Below are 23,193 nucleotides of genomic sequence, written 5' to 3'. Positions count from 1 at the left end.
GCTGTGAAGTGTGTGGATCTGTATGTACTGAAGGTATAAAAACGACACTTCATCAACACCTTCACTCGCTGCGTGCCTCCGTGTTTGTGTTTCACAGTATTGATTGATTCTCACAGTGAGATGAAGTTCCACGCTGCTGGAATCTGCACTCGACGGTCGTCTCATGCTAATTGTTAGAGCTGCAGGACGACCACCAAACAACAAGCCTGGATCTAAAGGCAAAAGAATCAAGGTGTGAGAAACTTAAAGGAGAGTTACGGTCATTTTTGACCCCTAAATTATTATCCTGATGGTCACCCAGTGTTGGGGGGAACAAAAAACGCGACTAAAATTGATGCAGGCAAACCGGAGTTACACCATGGCTACCCGGTGCTAGGGATAGCAACAACGCTAACCTATGGGGGCAATTCTTTCAACCACAACAAACACTCAGAAAACAATAATCAAATATCTATGGTACATGACTGGAATCCTTAGAGACACCACAGACCTCATATAGTGTAGAGTATAAACAGTATAAACTTTGTGTTTTTGCATGTAGCCACTCACCTCAGATAGCCGAACTCTGAAACGTCCTGGAAAGACATTACTATCCCATCACAGAGCGCCTGCTCTCCCCGCCACAGAAACAAACACTTTTTCCTTGTTGTGATGTTTTCTTTACAAAAATAAACGGTCTGAGATATTTTGGACATTACCACTGCACTGCTCCACCATTTATTTTTGTAAAGAAATCATCACAACAAGTGATGTTGTGTACAGTACAGCTCGTAAGGATTCCAGCCATGTACCATAGATATTTGATTGTTTTGGGAGTGTTTGTTGTGGTTGAAAGAATTGCCCCCATAGTTTAGCGTTGTTGCTATCCCTAGCGCCGTCTAGCCATGGTGTAACTCTGGTTTGCCTGCATCAATTTTAGTCGCGTTTTTTGCTCCCTGAAACACTGGGTGACCATCAGGACAATGATTTAGGGGTCAAAAATGACCGGAATTCTCCTTTAAACATGCTTTAAAACTAAATGAATAAAACAATATTAGAAACAGTCGTAGCTTTGCTCTTATTGTCAGTTTTTATAAAGTTGTGTTTGTGTTGTTAGTTGTTGGGTTTATATAGTGTTTTCCTTTTTGCGTCCGTCTGCTCCTCTCTGCTGTTGATCATCTCTGCTCTGACGTCTGTTGTTTCAGTTTTCAGACGTTACGCATAAATGCAAATGACAGAAGCGCAGTGCCGAGTTGCTGAGTCAAGCACCAAAACAAAACACAAGCACAAACACAAACACACGCCGGGCACAAAGTCAAGACGACGCACATCGAGAACAGAGTGTGTAAACAGAGATAAAACGTGACAGTGATGTACGCTGTCTGGAAATGACCGACGCCGCGGCGGAAACCGAACATGAAGCAGGTGGTTCTCATCAGTGGAGAGGTGAACGTTCAGTCTGTGTTTAAAGATGAAGTGGAGGCTCCGCTCGAATCGCAGCTCCACATTTGTACATTTGTTTGTCTTATAGTAATGATAAAGCTGTAGATTCAAAGCGTGTAAGAGTTGGACTAAGTCAATGTTCAAAAGATATTTGCCCTTAGTCCACTTTAGGAGTATATATAGGAGTAGAAAATAAACAACACGCTTCATTTCCCCCCCTAAATATGAAGCTGTCGGCTGCTTCAAGCTGTTAACATCGAAATAATAATGAAATATGTGATCATTTGTATTTTTAGAGCACATTACAACAGCATAAATATAGAATCAGTAAAGTTCATTTCAAAGCAAAGAGGACATAAGAGAAAAGTCTAAACAATGAGAGCATCATTATGAGAGAAATAAAACACTTCAAGGGTCAAAACAGGAAAAACTGTTGAATAAAAGTTTTGAGAAAAGACTTAGAAGAGATCACTACATGAGTTTAAAACCCAGAAATGTCAAGTTTAATGTCACAAATTTATGAGGAAAAACTCAGATTCCAGCAAATCAATGACAGGAGAAGAAAACAACCTGGAGATAATAAAACTATTTAAATGAGAAAGTGAAACAAACGACAGACAAGTCAAGACAAGACTCTCATTCCTCACAAACGTTGTCACAAAACTTGACCAGTCATTTCCAGCTTCATGAGATCAATCGATTGAATTTACTGGATATGAACTGACGTGACACAGTGTCATGCATCCGATTCCGCACCGTCCAACATCCTGAAACTACAGCATTTCTGAAAGCAACAAAAATGAGTTGTTTGATGAAAAACAAAACAAGGCAGGCAGAACAAATTAGTCTTCAGGTCGTAGCCTAAGTTCATGATCCGGTCAGTCAGTCAGACGGTCGGTCAGCAGACAAACACAGATGACACACTGGACGAGTGACGAGCTCTTCACTTCCTCTAAAGACAAAATGACTCATTCTCTCAGCTTTTCATCTTTCAAAACAAAATTGCATCAGTCTGTCTCCGTCTGTTTTTATTACTGCATCATGTACAACCTGTCTGAGATAGATAGATAGATAGATAGATAGATAGATAGATAGATAGATAGATAGATAGATAGATAGATAGATAGATAGATAGATAGATAGATAGATAGATAGATAGATAGATAGATAGATAGATAGATTTCATATATTTAAATCATGTCAGATTATTAGGCTATTCTTTTGTCATAGATAAATATCCTGGGTCATTTTCCACTCGAGGTTCACTGGGTTCGTTCTTCAGCTCTCTCTCTCTCTCTTTCCTCGGCCACCGTCTCTATTTATTTAACTACTTTCAGTGGAAAACGTCCTCTCATGTCCGTCTCCTTGTGTTCACACACACTTCCTCTCGGCTTCCTCTCTCTGCTGAGCCGTTAAAAAACACTCGGCTGCTCTGCGGCTGCTCATTATGTGGAAGGTGCAGCTCGCTGCTGGTGACTATAGCAACTTGTGAGCACAGTCGGAGGAGGGTGGGGTGGGGTGGGTGTCTCTGTTTCTGGTGCACCACAGGAGGTGACACTGTGCACAAGAAGGGACACGGTGTAACTTTACTCTGCACATCCTCGTGTCCAATCAGCTGCCACTCGTTGATTTGAATGTTGGCGAACAGGTGAAAACATGGCGTCCAACAGTAACGCAGATTTTATTTTAAAAAACAAAAACTAAGTGATGTGATGCATGGACACTTCCTACATCAGCTCCATAACTTTTACTCCTGATACCATTTTAATACCTATGTTTAGGTTAGGTTGTGGGATGAAGATTTGCCGGAAAATAGCTTAATATGTTAACTTAGCATAACATCAAAATTTGGTGTAGTGCTTAATTTTCGTGCAAAACTCATACATTTTATTGTTTACCTATAGCCCTATTTGATATTTTGCATTAAAATAAAGAAATAAATAAATCCTTCTGTAGTGCTATTGTTGCTAACTTGATAGGCTAACAGGCTATAGTCCGACAAACAATGTTATTGCAGTGTTGTGGATGAGTTGCTGTGTGTCCGGCAGTCAGTACAACTTCAGACAATATAGGCTAGGTTTTTATTTAAAATAAAACGTTGAACTGCGCGAAAAGATACAAAAAAGCTAGCCAAATAGGTTTCATCATCTTTGCAAGGTAGTTTAAGTTGTTGGACGTTGTGAGTCACACGTCCAACAACTTAACCATTAAGTTGAATCTCTGTCCATAGATGTGACTGTAGTGTCCAATATAAGCTCTCTTTTGGTCTCCATCACCTTCAGCCTTCAGCTATTCGATGTTCCCATTCTTTCTTTTGCTAACATGTTTGTTTATTTGTTCGCCTTTTGGTGCAGAGCTGAAAGCTTTAAGGGGTAACTAAATATTGTCTTTTATCTGGAAATTGTATTGATGAGACAGTGACGCTGAGGTAGAAGAGCCCCAAACAGGGTGTTAAAAGAGTTAAGCTAGTTACCTCTGTAGAGCTGGTCTGGCTTAGCTACAGTAGGCTACTTAGCATTATAACATCTATTAGTTCAACAGTGGAAACAGCCACATGCTAATTCAGTGGATCTTTACAGTTTGTCCTGTCCTTTGTACACAAACAAATAAACAGGATTTTAACCTATAACAACTGTGAATATTCTCATTCATCCAGGCCATCGTTATCTCTGGGGAACAAACTGAATCGAAGGCAACTGGACTTGTATTTGTCTAGGAAGACGTCAGTTCGTAACGCATCGGTCCGGCTAGTCGTCACTCATGAAGCCTCCTGGATAAGAGACAAAACGTCTTCTTAGACAAATACAAGTCCAGTTGCCTTTGATTCAGTTTGTTGCCAAGAGATAACCGATAACGTCCTGAATAAACATGTTTATATTTGGCTACTGTAGCTCCTGAATTTGGACGTTTAAATGAGTGAGATTTGATTGGCTGGCGTCTGAGCTGCGAGTGTCGTGTTGAGGGCAATAAACTCAACAGTGTTTTCTGAAGATTGTGTGTGTAAACTGCAAATATGTTCTGCAGGAAACTCATATTTGCTGTTACGTCTCTGAGGGACAGGACAGACACATATAGACACCTACAGGTTTTAATGGTGTGATGCGTTTCCTTTTATACCTCGGCAGGTGAGATCAGAGGTGATGGTTGGTTCGCTGCTGAGGTTGAGCTGGTTTTCCTTCTCATCTTTGTCTCCCTGGACTTCCTTTGATAAATACATAATGTGCCGACTGTACTTTTTTTCTTTTTTTTTTCTATCTCTGCAGGAGCGAACTGACCCGTGATGGTCGGTGCGCTCGGCTGTATGTGACACAATAGATCTTTCTTTCTTTTTTCTTTTTTTTTTTGACCTCAGACTGGTGTAACTCGTGGAAGTGGAAGTGAGCGCTCAGAGTAGGAAGGGTTGGAGGGGAGCGAGGGAGCGTTTGATGATGTAACCGGGTGGTAAAGCAGGAAGAAGAAGAGAAGTCCCCGAAACCGACGACTATACATATAACATAAGTGGACACAGCAGATGGCGTTCAGGAGGAGCGAGGCGAAAAGAGAGAAGGGGTGGGGGGAAGGAGGGGTTGATCGTTCACTTTGCAGTAGCCTAAGTAGTGTTGGAAAAGTCGAAAGATGAATGAAAATAGAAAGTTAATGAGCTGAATTTAAGAAAAGGTGGGAAAAAAAACTTTGCTGCTGCGTTATAGTGCGAAAAAAAAGAAAAAGAAAATGAAATGTATTTATTTGTTTATTTCGGGCATGTCAATTAAATCATCATCAACACACATCTTAGTTCAAATAATACAATACACATGGCCAAAAGGGAAAGTGGGAGAAGCAAAAGCTTACCTAGTCCCGCCCCCATTACCCACAGAATAAAATCTTCATCATAATCTTTTCTTTTCTTTTGCTTTCTACATTTTGACATAGCATTTTCTTTTACTTATGACATTTTGACATAACATGTAGGTAGGTAGTATACAGAGCTGAAGTCTAGCTCTAGAGACAGACATAAGACAGGGAGAGGGAGAGTGTCGGACAAAAGGTGAGCACGGTTTGCCTTTCTTACCCCCTCCTCCTGCCCCCCCCCCGTCCTCTTCCATTCATTCATTCATCTATCTCTCCCTTCATCACCCCCTCCTCCTCCTCCTCCTCCTCCTCCTCCTCCACCTCCACCGTCCCCTGTCATGCTCCGTCCCCTCTGTGCTCTCGTCTTTGTCTGAGTCCGGCCAGAGTCTGGCGGACACAGACAAAAGAATGCAGCCTGTCATGGAGAAAGAGCAAAGGTTTTGGCTCTGGAGGAGGAGGGGGAGGAGGAGGAGGAGGAGGAGGAGGTGGGAGGAGGTGGGGGGGCAGGGGGTTGCAGAAGGTCTCAGGGTTGGAAAGCCATATTCAAATCTGTGGCGATCCATTGTTGTCTCTGCAGCTTCACTCCTGATCCGACACCTTACCTACCTACCTAGCTCCTCTGCCTCCTCCTCGCCTCCTCTTCGCCTCCCTCTCCTCCTCCTCCTCCTCCTCTTCTTCTTCCTCCTCTGGGCCTCTGTCGTTCTCCCGGAGCGAGGGATGCGAGGGGAGTGTTGGGATGAAAATGAAAAAAAAAAGAGGAAATGCAGCAGATGTCAGACATGAAGCTGTTTGTTTGTCGGCGTGGCTGCGTCGAGCTCGCTGCTACTGCTGCTGCTGCTGCGCCGTCATGTCTGCTCCTCCTCTTCCTCCTCCTCCTCCTCCCGGTGGCGCTGGTTGGCGGAGCTGCTGGTGCAAACTTCGGGGCAGTTTGGTGTTAATGCCCCTTTGACTTCCGACAATCCAGCCGGTGCTTTAAGACGCATCGAGCGGAGCCTGTGATGATGATGCGTCTCTTTGAGTCCTGCACATAGTTTGACAGATTCGTATTCGTCGTCATGTTGTAAAATAAAGCAGCTTCTAACTTTTCCGATATTTTACAGAAAAATATTAATTGTACAAAAGTTTGAGCAGCAGAACGTTGTTTTTTCTTCGTCATCATCTCTGGACTGAACGAGTTCACTGTTTAAGTCGTTTTACTTCAGTTAGAAAGTGGTTTTTATCACAATAATCAGGTTAATGTTTCAGTCGCAGGAGGAATTTTTCCTCCACTTTGTGTTTTTCGTTGATTGAGCTGCTGTAATTTTAGTGAAATCTGGTGAACAACCTGAACACCTCTTCGAAGCGCTGATTATTTCAGATTTTGGGTCATTTTCAAGAATCTGGTTTTAATTTCTAGTCAGACCCCTTCTAACCGTGGCAAGGCAAGGCAAGTTTATTAGTATAGCCCGTTTTTACAAACAGTTTGTCTCAAAGGGCTTCACATGGCATCACAACAACATCCTCTGTCCTTAGACCCTCACATCCACTGAGGAAAAACTCCATAGAAAACCCTTTTAACAGGGAAAAAATGTGAGAAACCTCAGGGTGAGCAACAGAGGAGGGATCCCTCACCCAGGACGGACAGACGTGACATAGATGTTGTTACAGACAAGAAAACAGTTTACAACAGAGAATGTGGTTAGCATGGAAATGTTAACAACAGCTGAAGGAGGAAGCTTCTGCTACCTGTGGAGGTTTTGAGCAGCCACCAACTACAACTAAACCCTGCTCAGTTTTCAGAGCGTTACAATCTGATAACGACATGAAAACATCTCATTACTACCAGATAATGTTGAATAGTGGGACAGGAATTCAGAATTTGCCTCGGGAGCATCAGTTTTTTTAGGATTTCTACGGTGTTGTATTGTTTTAATGATGGTTCTCAGTGGTACGAAGCAAAAATAATCTGTTAAGAGCTCGTTTTACTTTCCAAAATTTAAATAAACATGAGCGCAAAACAAGTGTAACTCACCGAAACCACAACATTTACATCTGCTCAAACAAATGAAGAACTTTAGATTTTTTTTTTTTTTCCATATTGACATTTAAGCTCATTATACAGATGTAAAACTCCCACGCTGCTCAGTGACATTAGCTTCACCCACTGTCTTGGAGGAAGGAGGTAAACAGTTATAGATTAACGGATAACTACCTTCACCTTTCCTCAAAATAATAATTATGCAATGATGATTGTGAGATCGTTTTAATTATGAGACACAGGAGTTATAAAATCTCTTTCAACCTTAACCCACTCTGACTCATATAGAATAAAAAGCTGTCGACAGGAAATGAAAGAGGAGTCTTGTGATCTTTAAAGGGACGTATTCCGTGCACGTTGTTTTACTTTGGCGGGGTCACAGGAGCACGACTTCCTGCCTCCGGCCGGCCGTTGTGTAACAGTTTTGGGAAATCCTGGTCAAATGTCAGTCAGTCTGTTGTCAAATGACAAATGAGCGTCACTCAGCGCCTCAAGACTCAAAGTTCATGTCGTGACCAGAGATTGACAGAGTACTCGACCCCAGTACTTGAGTAGGAGTACAAATACTACTGGTCAAAATTGACTCCGTTACAAGTAAAAGTAGCTCAGTCGACATGTTATTCGAGTAAGAGTAAAAAAGTACTTAAGTATCCAAAAGTACATGCTTTTAAATTTACTTTAAAGGCCTCATGCTGTGCACTTTTCTCTGGGTTTATTTACCTGCTGATATCCCTAACAAGATGTATCATTGGTTTTGAGTACCTGTGATCTGCTTAATATCGTTTACTGCCCCTTTCTGTTGCCTCTTTCTGGAGCTCCAGCAGGCACAGGTCATTTGGCCAATCAGAAGAGAGAATGAGAACCTCTCCTCTGATTGGCTGACTGTTTTTGAGTGGCATGAGGTCGGGCCAATTAAGTAACTGAAACCTAAGCTGCATTCATAAAAATTGAAAAAAAAAAAACTGGTCACGGTGGGCGGAGTTACCTTGTGTGTGACATCACAGAAAGGAGGAAGTGCTATCCGCTCGTCTTAAAGAGACAGTTCCTACAAATGGGCGGTGTGTGTTTCTCCGTTTATGACCAGTTTGATGCATGGGGCAGTATAGTATACGTGGCCCAGAGACCTCCCCAAGCACGAAAAAATAACCAAAATCACATTTTTCATGCCATGGGGCCTTTAAGTAAAAGTAAGAGTAAATTTCTTATTTTCACATCAGTGAATTACTATACATTTTTCTAAATGAATTTAAGGAGCTTTTAACTCTTGTTTCTGAGAATGAACTCTTTGAAAGCAGCTGCACTGATGTGCTGCTTTTAGGGGTTAGGGTTTCCTTCTTTGACAAACACAGCTTGCGTTCAATAGGATTTTAGAAAAAAAAAAAGAGCAGACCTAAAAGTAGCGAGTACTTTTCTGCCTTCCTAGAAATTAACTCGAGTAAAAGTAAAAATATTTGTCTTGGAAATGTAATAAGTACCAAAGAAATCTAATGCTCAAGTAATGTACAAATCCTCTGGATATGTACTTAAGTACAGTACTCAAATAAATTTACTCCGTTGCTGTCCACAGCTGGTCGTGACTCAGCTGCTCTGAGATCAGACGCAGCGGCCGATCGGCTTCCAATGATCGATAGGGAAATCGAACCTGAAGCCGTCGACGTCGAGGAAGACGACGCAGAGGGACGAAGGTTTTTTTTTAATCGACCCAGACGTCCTCACATCCACAAACTTTGGTGCGTCGTCGCCTCTGCATATTTGTGCTCCGTGGCGACCGGTGTTGCTATGCAGCAGTCTGGGGACAAATTGATTATTCAGTCTGGAGCCCAGACAGACAATTGTCTCCTGCTCCGCTTTGATTCAGTGAAATGTCACTGACTGATGCCACCGTTGATAATTTCCGCAACGACACAGTAAACACTCGATATTTACTGAGGCTGAACAGTCGCTGACGAAATGGGATTCAGACGGTGAAATTTATTTCAAAGTGTCGAAAATGGACGGAAACATTAAAAAAAACAACAGTTTATACTGTGTTTAGTGGTGATGGAGCAGATCTGGAGTCTGCAGCTTTAAACTGACACAGTCTGAGTTTTCAGAGCTTCATTCACTGTAATGTTACAAGTTCAATGCAGATTTTAATCATGTTGATCAGTTCAGTACGTTACAAGTGATAGTTTCATTGAATACAATATGTTTAATGATATAAATAGTTGAACACAAGTTATTTTCAGTGATTTTAAAATATCTCAGTGTGTGTGTGTGTGTGTGTGTGTGTGTGTGTGTGTGTGTGTGTGTGTCCACTGTCTGCCTGTAGTTCCTCTGTTCCACCAGCAGAGGGCAAAAGGAAACGTCTTTATGGGATGAATGAGAAGCTGCAGTCGGTGCTGGGACGTCTGCAGAGCTGCTCTCACACTTCACTCTTATTTAATACAAGTTTTCTTTTATTCATTTGTTTAATATATATTAATATAATATAAAATGTAAATATTTAAATCTTTAAAATGCATCTGTTCTGTTAATTGTTCAGATTGGGTTCATTCAGCTGCAGATGCACTGAAAAAGAAAAAGAACAGAAATCATTTGTGATTTGCTTTTGTTGTTTGCAGCCAAACTTTAAATTATTATGAATATGTAGTAAAATGTGGCTTCTTTAAAAAAAAAAACTTTATTATAATTAAATTAATTGTTTTAGTTTAGTTTTGTTGACTTCTATTCATATTCTTCTAAATGTTCATTTAAAAGAAGCAACAATTCAAATGCAACAGCCTAAAAAGTTTCTTCTTTTTTTTATAAGCCTCTTTCTTCACATTTAAAAAAGCAACATGGGGAAAAAACTGTTTTCTTTTTAAACTTTTTCTGTCTGGTTGTTTGTTTTATTGTGAAGTTTTTGTTGAACTGGATTTAAAATCACTTAACTCAGTTTAACGGTCGTTTTCATAATTAAACCAAAAATGTGAGTTTACTTTTCCAAACCATGTGGAACATTATTAGATTTAAATCTTAAGCTTTAATTCTCCACAAGTAGAAAAATATTATTTTTAAAAGTCCAAATAGATTTCAGACTCATTAACCCCCTCCTCCCCCCAACCCACCCCAGTAGTTTTACTTCATACAGGTCAAACGACTCTGGACGCGTCCCCTGTAGATGATGTTTAAGGTTGATTTAAATAGTCTGGTACAAGAGGTGGAGGTGGGGGGGGCAATAAGAGGTGGGGGGGGGTGTTGGAGTCAGGTTACCGTGGAGCTTCACACACACTCTGTACAGCTGCAGCAGCGGCGACACACACACACACACACTTACACACACACTCTCTCGCTCCCTGTAATAAGGAGTGTCTCCGTCTCTGGGAGATGATTTCCTTCCCTGAGCGTCGTCCCCCTCGCAACCCCCCCACAACCGCCACAGCCCCCTCCCCATCCCCGTCCCCGCCCCTCCACCCCTTACCCCTCTTCTCCCCCACCCCACTCCCCCACTCCCCTCCTCTCCTCTCTCTCTCCTCTCCCTCTCCTCTCGCTGCTACGCAGTGTAAACACTGTTCCAGAGGAATGTTGGACTCTCTGACCTCCACTGCAGTTCACTCGGTTCAGCCTGGCCGCGCTGTGCTCCGGCATCAGCAGCAGCAGCAGCAGCAGCAGCACCACCAACCCCCCCTCCCCCTCCCCCTCCTCCTCCTCTCCCCCTCCTCCTCCTCTCCTCCCCCCCTCCCCCACCAGAGCCCCTTCACTCCACTCCACTCCACTCTTTTCCCCCCCTTCTCCTCGCCTCGCTCCTTTTTCCTCGTCTCGCATCTCCTCCTCGTCTTCTGTTTTCTCTCCTTCACTAAACCCCATCAACCCCTCCACCACCTCCTTTTCTTCCTCCTATATCCCCCCTCCCCCACATCTCCCCCTCTTGTTCTCTCCTCCTCTCTTTCCTTTTCTCCTCTCTCATTCCCTCCTTCTGGATCTTTTACATTTATGTATTTGGCGCCAGTCGGAGCAGCGACGTGCACTTTGAGTAACGTTGTCGTGTTTTAAATGCACAGATTAGTTCTGTATTGTAACACTGTAGTACAGTAGTACTCAGTAGCTAGTGAGTACTCGCAGTAGAATAGAGTACAAGTACTACATTAAGACTCCAGAGCATCAGGCTGCGTTCACTAACTACGAACTCAGCTCACAAACGTCCATTAAAGGTGTTCAGAAATGGCAGTTTGTCGTGCCTCCACGAGTTGCTGCATGAGTTTACCCGAGTAAGGAAAACAAATTTGATTTGTTATCGAGCGGGCAGGATATTCAATGTTTGGAGCGAGACCGAGCGGTGAGAGTGTGTTTAGCCAACGTAGCTAAATGTTAGCTCGTAGGCTTGCTACGTTATAGCTTGCTAACTTAGCTAGCGAGGCTAAGTGATGGAGCGCAGGGATCTGGAGGAGGAGAGTTTGTGTCGGTGCTGGTGGACAAGTCTCCAATGTTTGATTGACGGATGACGGATCCAATATCAGTGGCTGATGAATCCTCAGCAATGTGACGCGTAATTTGTGCGCCTGCATTATCCAATGCGAAAGACAAACTACCCCACTTTCATCCCGCATGAAGTTTGGGCTACATCGTCTGATAGATGAGTTATTACACTAACGTTAAGACCCAGAGTGGGCTCAAAATCAATTTTCTTTTCTGAACACATTTAAAGGTCCAGTGTGTAATATTTGTTATTGGCAAAATCTGAATAAACTACTCATGGATATATTTGTATAAGTCTATAATTGCTATAAAATAAAATGTGTTTGGTTTTCGTAGCCTTATAATTATTCTTTTATATCTACATAAAGGGCTTTAGCGAGATCGCCATCTTGCGCCACCATGTTTGTACGGCAGCCCGGATGGAAAATCCAGCCAACCAGAGAGCACGTTTCCAGAGTTTCACGTTCGTAAATAAACCAATGAAGAAGGAGGAGGAGGAAACAGCAGACATGTGGTAAAATGGTTTAGATCTTCACCTCATCGCTCCATGCTCCTGAAATAGCCTACTCCCAGTCACACAGTCGTGGTAAACACGTTTTTTTGTCCTCGGAGGCCACCATCACTTTGCCGACGGGAGGAGTGAGTGAATGTGAGTGAGCGCTGCAAACTAGAATCTGAACGCTGGATATCACGGTTTTCCCGCCATTTTACAGACTGGACCTTTAAAGACTCCAGTTTACTGCAGAGCATCAGGCTGCGTTCACCGACTACAAACTCAGAGAACAAACGTCCATTAAGACCTGAAAGGTTGTGAGTTGCTTTAACTTGGACGTGTTTGTGATCGATCACTGATTGATTTAGAAAAATTAGAAATTCTTTCAGTTTTTTAGTTTTTCTTTGTTGTTGTTTTTTTAGGTCCACGTAGCTCAGAGCTGCAGCTTCGAGTCGTTCTGACCCGATGTCGCTGTTCTGCCCTTTAGATACTGATATTATTCACAGATCCAACTGTATCTGTGATATTTAAACTACAGGTCTTCACAGAGGTCAAAGGTCAGAGGTCACCACACTGAACAGCAGCAGAGGAAACTCAATGGTGTTCGTATATTATTATATTATTATATTGCTGCTATTTTGACTCATTTTGTCTCATAAACATGAGGAGATTTGAGCAGAACGACTCGTTTCAGCTGCCGACGGTTCAGACGATTCACACGTCGGATCGATGTGGACTGTGAGGAAACGTCCTTAACGTGACGTCCTGTGATTATAAAAGCACGAGGTCGTCAGTCGTCTTCATCGCGACTCCTCAAACATCATCATCATCATCATCTGTTTGAATCAGGCTCATTTAGTGTTTGAAACTTTTCCTTTCTCCTCATCTTCATCTACATCGTGTGCGTCTGCATCGTCACCTTCATCTCTAACCTCTCTCCCTCTCTCTCTTTACTTTCTGTCTGCTGCCTCCTCCACCTCCACCTCCAGCTGTTTTTATTTGCGTCTATAAATCCCAGACGCTGCGTTAATCAGCCGCTTCCTTTACGTGTAATTATGTATTCAATTTTCATTTAAATCGTTCCTCCTCCTCCTCCTCCTCCTCCTCCTCCTCCTCCTCCTCCTCCTCCTTGCGGCTCGTCAATTACTCGGGCGGCGTAAAAAACGTTCTGGTGCACAGATGATGCTGATGCTGCTGCTGCTGCTGCTGCTGATGATGATGATGATGATGATGGGAGTGATACCGGTGGAGGAGCATGTGCTCGCTTTAGCTCATTAATGTCTGACAGGAGAGAGGAACTTGGCTGACCTCTGCTGGGCTCTGACAGGCACTGTTGCAGATGTTGATGTGCTAATGACTCGATCCAGGACGTTAGAGATGCATATATATATATATGTGTGTGTGTGTGTCAGTCAGTGTGTGTGTGATGCTTCAGGAGATTCGCCGCAGAGAGGACGACTCAGTGTGCAACAGCTGTGCACGTGTCGGTCGGCGGTGCAATAAAACAAAAGGACGGTTAAATGATGGACAGATTTTTTTTTTAAAAAACCCCAAAAAACCTCCCTGTGTGTGAATTCATGTGGTTTTGACCCTGAGTGACCTTCGACCTTCTGACCTCTGAGGGATGAAGGAGGCGAAACAACAGCGGAGGAGGAGGAGGTGGAGGAGGAGGAAGCTTTTCGATGCAGAACTGGATATTTGCAGGGTTGTTGTTAGTTTTTTTTTTTAATGGGATTTCATATGTTGAGCTCCATCGCAGACCGAGGGAGGAAAAGAAGAATGATGGAGCGAGAGAGGGAGAGAGGGAGTGTGTGTGTGAATGAGTGAGAGAGGGAAGCAGATGGCTGGAAATATAGCCTGCTAAATTATTCAGCTGAGGCTGGAGTCTGCAGATAGATAGATGGATGGGAGCTGGCACGGACACCTTTATTAGGATTGGGAGAGAGCTGTGTGAGGAAGGAGAGAGGGAGAGAGAGAGAGGCGTTCAGAAACACCGTGATTGCCTTTTGAGACTAAGAAAAGTAATTGCATCAGGTCTGGGAGCAGCCATTTGCTGGAGGAATTAAATCTTAAGTCTTAAATTAAACTGCGAAATGAGGACAAATCTCCTGCACGTACAGAAGAAACTCGTGCTGCAGAAACAGAAACATACGTAACTTTCTTTTTTTAACACCTGCGATCCCCAAAACATCTCGGGGGCTCGCCGTCGACAGTTTTTGAGTTTCAGAACAAGTCGAGGTCGAATAAAAATGAAAAACGGCCAAGACGACGACGACGACACTGGTGCTTCGTAAAATAATAAGATTTGCGGTGTTGGTGCAGGGAGTCCGAGTGGGCTCCAGGGTGTCGGAGTATTACTGTGCGTTCACACCAAAAGTTAGCCTGACAAGACAGACTATATCATTAAAATGTCTAGTCTGGTAACGACCGGTAGACCTCGGCTCAATCCAGGGGGCGGGATGAAGGCTGTCTTTCAAACTGCCTCTGCACCAAAAGGGTAGCGCTACGACCAATCAGAGCAAAGAGCAGGACGACGTTAGCCTGACAAGCCAATTAAAATGTATGTCGTCATCGCGTTAAGCCGCCCAACGACTCTCTAAACAGATAGAGCGCTGTGATTGGTGAACACAAACGGTGTTCGAGACTCAAAAAGTTCCTATGGCTCGTTTCTAGACCCGCCTACGGAGCAAAGAGATCTGCTGCCGCGAGGGTGCAGCTAGATTTATAGGCTAACCAAAAGCTTCCAAAGCGCCAAAACGACCGGAAGTCAATTCATTTTCAATGAGAGCCCGGCGACACTGAGCGACCAAAGCATCAACTGGCGTCACCGCGCTTCCAAAGCGTCAACAGACGAGAAGTTGAGCCATGGTTAAAGGAGAATTCCGGTCATTTTTGACCCCTAAATCATTGTCCTGATGGTCACCCAGTGTTGGGGGGAGCAAAAAACGCGACTAAAATTGATGCAGGCAAACTGGAGTTACACCATGGCTACCCGGCGCTAGCGATAGCGACAACGCTAACCTATGGGGGCAATTCTTTCAACCACAACACTCAAAAAACAATCAAATATCTATGGTACATGACTGGAATCCTTAGAGACACCACTGAACTCATATAGTGTAACAGTATAAACAGTATAAACTTTGTGTTTTTGCATGTAGTCACTCACCTCAGACAGCCGGACTCTGAAACATCCTGGAAAGACATTACTATCCGATCGCAGAGCGCCTGCTCTCCCCGCCACAGAAACAAACACTTTTTCCTTGTTGTGATGATTTCTTTACATTTTTTGCTCCCCCCAACACTGGGTGACCATCAGGACAACGATTTAGGTGTCAAAAATGACCGGAATTCTCCTTTAACTTTAGGGTATTTAGCTATGACGGTTCGGCGGCAACCTGTCAGAGTAGAGACGTCCTTTGACTCCCTTTTTTTTGTCCTTCGGCTCCACAATGACCAGCGCGATCGAACTTTGACGTCGGTCACGTGATGAGCGCCTAAAAATATTTGCCGTTTTGGAAGCTGTCTTGTCTGTAGCGCATCCTCGGACGTTTTTTTGACGCTTTGGAAGCTTTTGGTGTGAACGCAGTTATTGAAGGGGATGGAGTTCACCATATTTCACCAGGAGGTCGTGCTCCACAGTTGGGGGGGGGGGTTGTGAGGTTGTGTATCTTCACATGCATCCAAAATATTTGCATTGAAAACCTTTTTATTTGCCTTCAAGACCGGAGCCGTTTGCTTTATTTGCCTCCTCGGCCCGGACGTGTGGAGACAGTAAATAAGCTCCTTGCTTCTCTCGCTCTTTCTCTCTCTTTCCATTTCCAGCTTTGTGCATCATATATGACTCTCGCAGATTCATACACACACACACACAACACACATACACAGTGATGCACACACACACACACACACACACACACACACAGTCCTGAGTGGAGGGCTCCGGGGAAATAGAGCAGAGAGGAAACTACGTGCCTTCGCCAAGCGAGGGCTGTCTGGTGTCATGGCAACCGGTGCAGATTACCCCACCCTCCATCAGTCAGAGAGGAGAGAGAGGAAGAGGAGGGGAACGAGGGATGGGCACACACACACACACACACACACACACACACACATACACACATTTAATAAACACATACACATGGAGTTACACAACACGCAAAATGCTCTTATGGGGTTGAAATAATCAGTTTATACGCCGTTAGTCGAATTAGAAATAAAAATAAAATAAAATAAAACGTTGTCGCAGCAGCAAAGAGAGAAAAAACCTGAGTGGACAGGTGAGCGCGAGGACGGAGGAGGGAGGTGGAGATGGTGATGAGCATGGTGCAGGGAGAGGGAGAGGTGTGTGGAGAGGAGAGGCCATAAACATATAGTAGAGCTAAATACGTCAGGGAGGAGGAAGGGGGGATGGAGGGAGGTGTGGAGGGGGGATATGTACAGTTATTAAAAGCAGTGAGCGACTTCACTGAGGAAGTGGACAGTTAGCGACGTGCTAACACGTTTCACGCTTTTTCCAGAGCCTCATTGAAACGAATTTCGCAGGAGATTTTATCCTGTATCTGCAGCCTGACAGAGGAGGGATGGATAGAGGGATGCTGGGATGGAGGGATGGAGGAGAGCAAGCAGCTAGGCAGTGATGCATGGACGGGCTGACACCGAGAGAGAGAGAAAAGAGAGATAATATTAGAGCGTGCACGAGGGTTTGAAGGAGTAGTTGCAGGTTTTAGTAGCAGGAAGAAAAAAAAAGAAAAAAGAAAAAGAAGACGAGACAGAAAAAAGACAAGACAGAGGAGGAGAGGGTGTGGAGGAGATAAATGGCATCAGCGTGAGGAGAGGGGGAAGAGAGGGGGAGGAGGAGGAGGAGGAGGAGGGGGGAGAGGAGGAGGTCGTTTGAGGACACTGAATCCTAAATTGACTGCGGCACAGCCATCGTCCACAGTTACATCACAGCTCTGCTCCCAGTCAGGGTGAACCTCTCTCTCTCTCTCCCCCTCTCTCTCTCTCTCTCTCTCTCTCTCTCTCTCTCTCTCTCTCTCTGACCGCACGCCGCTCACAGTGCACGGTCGGATGTGTCGGGTTTTAACGGGACACGCCGCTATGGCAAGCCATTTTAACATTTAAAAGCTAAGTTTGACTATCCGGAATTAACATTGTAGATATCAACAACGTCTTTCTGACTAGTCGTAATTACATTTTGAATAGTTGGATTTTTTATTCAAGATATCTGTAATTCAGTTTTGCCTATAGTCAAAAAGAAAATGTCAGATTTCCGCAACTACATTCTTCCTATAGGACAAATGACGTCACTTTTGCCATTCATGTGTATGGGGTTTGTCATTACAGATATCTACAATTCAGTTGCGGATATCCGCTATGTGCATTACGGATATCTGTAACTGAATTACGACTAGTACTAATACCAGTTTGAGATATCTACGACGTCATTTTGACTAGTCATAATTCCAGTTACAGATATCTACTACTGTACGTCATTTTGCCTAGTCAAAACTTAATTTAAGATATCTGAAAAGGGACATGTAGATATCTTTAATTGAGGTGAATTAAAGATATCTTGAACTGGAATTATGACTAGTCAAAATCAAATTGTAGATATCTCAAACTGGAATTAGTACTAGTTGTAATTCAGTTACACAATTCACATAGCGGATATCCGCAACTGAATTGTAGATATCTGTAATGACAAACCCCATACACATGAATGGCAAAAGTGACGTCATTTGTCCTAGGAAGAACGTAGTCGTGGATATCTGAAATGACAATTGTGGATAGGAAGAATTTAGTTGCAGATATCTGAAATGTTCTTTTTGACTCGGCAAAACTGAATTACAGATATCTACAACACATATCCAGTCTGGCTTTTAAATGTTAAAATGGCTTGCCATAACGCCGCTGCAGGGAGGGCGTTAGTGTGTTGTCTTTGTTGTGCTGCAGTCATCATCATCATCATCATCATCGTCATTATCGTCATCATCAACGACAACAATGTGGTCGTAACCGGCCTCATTACGGTGCCGGTGTTTAGTGCAAACGGAGGGGGGAAAAAGGCAACTAGTTTGAAAATCAGCTAAATCATAAAAACAGCCACAGTCGCCTGAAAATTAAATATCCGTTCACATCGGAGCAGATATTTGTTTTGTTGTTGAAGAGATCGTTCAGCTTTAAAAACGCCGAACCATCAGCTACAGAAAAGAACGGTCGTATCCCTACGCCTAACTCCTCCTGTAGTTCTCACAGTCTGAAAATTAAAAATGGCCGCCATCAACCGACAGGTTTCTGGAATTTAAACATTATTATATGAGATAATAACACAACGTTACCAGACAGAGTTGTTTTAGAGGTAAATGCAGAGACTGCTTGCTGAAAAACTGTCCCTGAAGGCAACGTGCATCAGCGGTTTTGCATGAATTTCCCTCTAAAACAACTCTGTCTGGTAACGTTGTGTTATTATCTCATAGCGTGGCGAATGTGCAGGTCACAACTTGTCCACCAGAGCGTTGTGGAGTTGTTGGATTATGTATTTGATGAGTTTGATGAGGGAAACCAAGAAATCCCATGAGCCTCCGTAGCGTAGCTCTGAGCAGCTCACGGCTCTGCTCCGCCGTTCTAAAAACAGCTTGCACCGACAATTAAAGGTAATGAACCTACTGCTATGACTATAGGGATTATGGCAATGGGCCAATTTGCCAAAAATGTTGAACTATCCCTTTAAAGCTGCTCCACTGTCGCCATCTTGGTAGTACCTGACTCCGCCCCCTTCTAACTGTCAGGTATAATCCCCCAAAAAATGAGCAAAGAGGCGGAGCGGAGACTTTTGGTGCATGACGTTCGCTCTCCCACCTGTCACTCACAATTCTCCGTAGGTTTAGTCAGTCGGTGAGTTTCTCTACAAAATGAAAAGAGACTGTCTGGTATCCAGTTTATTTCTGCTGAGTCACTGTCTGGGAGTGACTCTGCAGTTCAACAGAAGTTTTAGAAGTAAACGGCTGTTTGACGGCAAAATAAAGCAAATCAAATATCCAAAATAAAGTGTCTGCAGCGGCTCATCACTCAGGGTCTGTTTATATCTAAACTCAGTTTGAACCTCAAATTTTAAAACATAATGGTAGGAACAATTTTTTTAGTAAAGACGTTGAAGAGGAAAACTGTATTTATTTGCAGCTCAGTCACAGAGTAATAAAGAATAAATGATCGATGTTTTCCTGCGACAGCTTGTGTTGACGTTCAGCCTGTGTGTGTGTGTGTGTGTGTGTATTAACTCGGGCGTGATAAAAACGCCAACGACATCCAGAGGTGTCGTGACTCAGACCTCAGCCTCCTCCGTGCTGCTCGGCCGCGGTACGACAACAAACAAGTCCTCTGTGTCTCTAACCCTCCTCTCCTCCATGTTCATCATTTGTTTCCAACAACGAAGCCGGTGAGAAATCAATCCATGGAGCGGTGGATAACGTTATTTATCATCTACCATGTTACCATGTGTATATCTGTGTAGTCTTATCTGTCATCAAAAAGAGATTGTGTCGCGGTGCCGCAGAGACACAACAAACAACACAAAGATACAGTACAACACCCACACAAATAATTGTTTCAGTGATTTTAAACAACCTTTTTCAGTCTTTTTTACATCAGATGTTGACCTGATGTTAAGTTTGTCACACTGTAACAAGTTTGGCTTCATGTGTTTTGAGTGTTTTGCCTTTTTCTTTTTAAAATAAAATGCATGAGAATCAAGAGGTTTTCCTTAATTTCCATCCATTAGAGGGAAATACATTTATTGTAATAAATGATGATGAGTAGCAACAACTAGTCATATTTGGTAGTTTTATCCAATGATTTTAAGTGCATACTACTAATAAATATAAATACAAAACTTAAAGGGATAGTTCAACATTTTGGCAAATTGGTCCATTGCCATAATCCCTATAGTTTTAGCAGTAGGTTCGTTGGGATTTCTTGGTTTCCCTCATCAAATACACAATCCAACAACTCCACAACGCTCTGGTGGACAAGTTGTGACCTGCACATTCACCACGCTATGAGATAATAACACAACGTTACCAGACAGAGTTGTTTTAGAGGGAAATTCATGCAAAACCGCTGATGCACATTGCATTCAGGGACAGTTTTTCAGCAAGCAGTCTCTGTATTTACCTGTAAAACAACTCTGTGTGGTAACGTTGTGTTATTATCTCATAGCGTGGTGAATGTGCAGGTCACAACTTGTCCACCAGAGCGTTGTGGAGTTGTTGGATTGTGTATTTGATGAGTTTGATGAGGGAAACCAAGAAATCCCATGAGCCTCCGTAGCGTAGCTCTGAGCAGCTCACGGCTCTGCTCCGCCGTTCTAAAAAATAGCTTGCACCGACAATTAAAGATAACAAACCTACTGCTATGACTATAGGGATTATGGCAATGGGCCAATTTGCCAAAACGTTGAACTATCCCTTTAAGGTTCCATGTTAATCAACATATTTAGTTTCAACATGTGTAAAAACTAAAGTGGTGTAGGGCAACGGGTTTCCACGAAATTTGCGAGTGACGTCAACTAATTCGGGTAATTCGCACAAGTCGATAACGGCTGCAGGCCTGAAGCCGCGTCGGGTCGGGTCCATGCAGAGACACTGTTGACGTTATTATTGTTCACACCTGCGAGACAAAAAGTCGCGGTTCAACACTGGAGCTAAAACCTCAGTAATTTAAAGCAGGTGCAGGAAAAAACAACAGGAAACTTTCGTCTTTTTTTTTTTTTTTTTACTTCATTAAATCCAGAAGCTGCTTCACTGATCTGAGGCCAGCGAGACACTTAAAGGATGAAACTCACTGTTTGTCTCCTCTCGCCCACAGGAGCTGGATCAGACGGGAACCTGCTGACGACACCTGGCTTTAATCTGTAAGTACTGATGTCACTGAACGCATCAACCTGTTTACTTTATATTGTCCAACAGAAAAAAACACAGGGTGGAAAAAGATAAAGATGAAAATAATCATCATCAGCATCTAGTCTAGTAGGAAAATCTGCATCAGACGACAGACGCGAAAGTGCAACTGAAGACACAGGAGATGTGTCATTTGGGACAAAAAGAAAAAAACAGTTGATTCATTGATCTAAGCTTCACTATGACCTTTAACTTTAATGTGTCGCTTTTTTTGTGCTAAACTCAGAACAACAAAGTTTGACAGGAAACATAATGAGGAGGAATATTAAAGCTCCAGTCTCCAGTATAAAGGTAGATGTTTGTATTAAAGGGGGGACGTATTATGGAAATATCACTTTGAAGGCTCTTGTGAGAATTGGCTAAACAAAATCTGTAATTTTCCGGCTTCTGAGGTTGAAATCCACGTGGTTTTTACGAGCTGTTCCCTCAGTTGTCATCCAGTGATGTCATTAGTTGTCGAATTTGCATATTAACACCCCAACCTGTGAGTACTGGTACCTGTAGAGGGGGCGGGGCCTAGTGAGCAGTGGCTCATTTGCATTTAAAGGGACAGGCACTGAAACCAGCCGTTCTGAACAGGGCTGTTCTGAGAGGATGAAAAGAGCTGTGATGTTTGATCCTTGGGGGATTTTGACCGAAGCATGTCACAGACACGTCTTTAAGACACCTGGGAACTATTTAAATTTGTGGAAAAGGGGCAGAATATGTCTCCTTTAAAGCTCCATACAGTATAAAGGTAGATGTTTGTATTAAAGCTCCATACAGTATAAAGGTAGATGTTTGTGTTAAAGCTCCATACAGTATAAAGGTAAATGTTTGTGTTAAAGCTCCATACAGTATAAAGGTAGATGTTTGTGTTAAAGCAGATATCAGTGGAATGTTTTTGTTAATATAAGTCCTAAATAGTCCTATTTTCCGTCAGCAATCACTTACATGAAGTATTTCAGCCTAAACACGAGTCTCTCCGTCACTCTGCTCTGCTGTAACCCGAGGAGAAAATTTTCCTTGTGGGATACAAGTGTTATCCAATGAGGAGAGAGAACGGCATGAAGGGCTGTGTGTGCAGCCAAGGGATGCGTGTGAATGTGGTGACGTAGCACGAGGACCAATTGATGCCTGACAAGGGCGGGGGCTGCTAACTCATGGTGCGTTCAAGGAAACTCGTACTTTGTGTTTTTCCTTCCTGTGAAGTCATACCAGTTCGATCTGGTACGAGTTCACGGGTCGGAAGTTACGAGTGGCCGTTATAGGGAACTTTCACAGACAACAGGACGGTAAAAACACGAGCTACGGGTTACCTGGAACGCTACCAAGTCGTAGTTGTGACTTGAAGCTGTAACTTACGGTTTCAAAAGCCTGCCTTGAACACAGCATTAGCCGAAACGGCCGTGCCGATGATATCTGCTTTAAAGCTCCATACAGTATAAAGGTAGATGTCCATGTGTAGTGTGATTATAAAGCAGCTCTAGGTTCTATATTAATACTGTGAAAGTATCAAAGCCTCAGTCCACAGAGAAATACACACAGCCTGTATTCAGAAACTGAGCCCTAAAACCAGCCGTCAGGACTTCCTGTCACTTTGTGATGTCACAACTAAGCCCCGCCCCCTCACCACCTGGACCCACCATCCATACATCCAACTACAGCTTGCAGGATTTGGTTTCTCTGAGTGTTTTATTCTGAAATCTGCTCTATTTTTTATTGGATCACTCGGGAAACTATCAGCCAATCAGAAAGAGAGGCTCAGAGTCTCCTCTCTTCTGATTGGCCGACACCCCGACCTGTTGTTACTAGAGCTCCAGGGAAAAGCCTGCTAATCTGTTTTTTTTATTTTTTTTATGCTGCTCCTGCTCAGATGCCTGCAGAAGGAAGCAGAGATCTGTTTCACAATAAAAGCCTCACTCAGGATCAGTGAAATGAAAGATCCCCTCCTCTCTTCTCACTCTCTCCTCGCCCGTCGGGAGGCTTTTTAAAATCCTGTGCAGTGACACGATAGTCGGTGAGTGATGTCGCTGAGGTGAGCCGGCGTCGGTCGA

General features: G+C 43.3%; 1 long non-coding RNA gene across 1 annotated transcript in view; it reads left to right on the top strand.

The window, feature by feature from the left end:
• The window catches only part of LOC146975462 (uncharacterized), a 125,184-nt gene that overhangs the window by 18,275 nt on the left and 83,716 nt on the right, over positions 1-23,193 (top strand). Inside the window, exon 2 of the long non-coding RNA XR_015037441.1 lies at positions 21,066-21,111. This is a non-coding gene — a long non-coding RNA (uncharacterized LOC146975462). The remainder of the gene's footprint in view (positions 1-21,065; positions 21,112-23,193) is intronic.

The sequence above is a fragment of the Trachurus japonicus genome, chromosome 13, assembly GCF_045865225.1.
Source record: "Trachurus japonicus isolate A0001 chromosome 13, Traja_1.0".
Classification (NCBI taxonomy): domain Eukaryota; kingdom Metazoa; phylum Chordata; class Actinopteri; order Carangiformes; family Carangidae; genus Trachurus; species Trachurus japonicus.
Note: the sequence above shows the minus strand (reverse complement) of the source record. Positions and strands in the feature narration are given on the sequence as shown.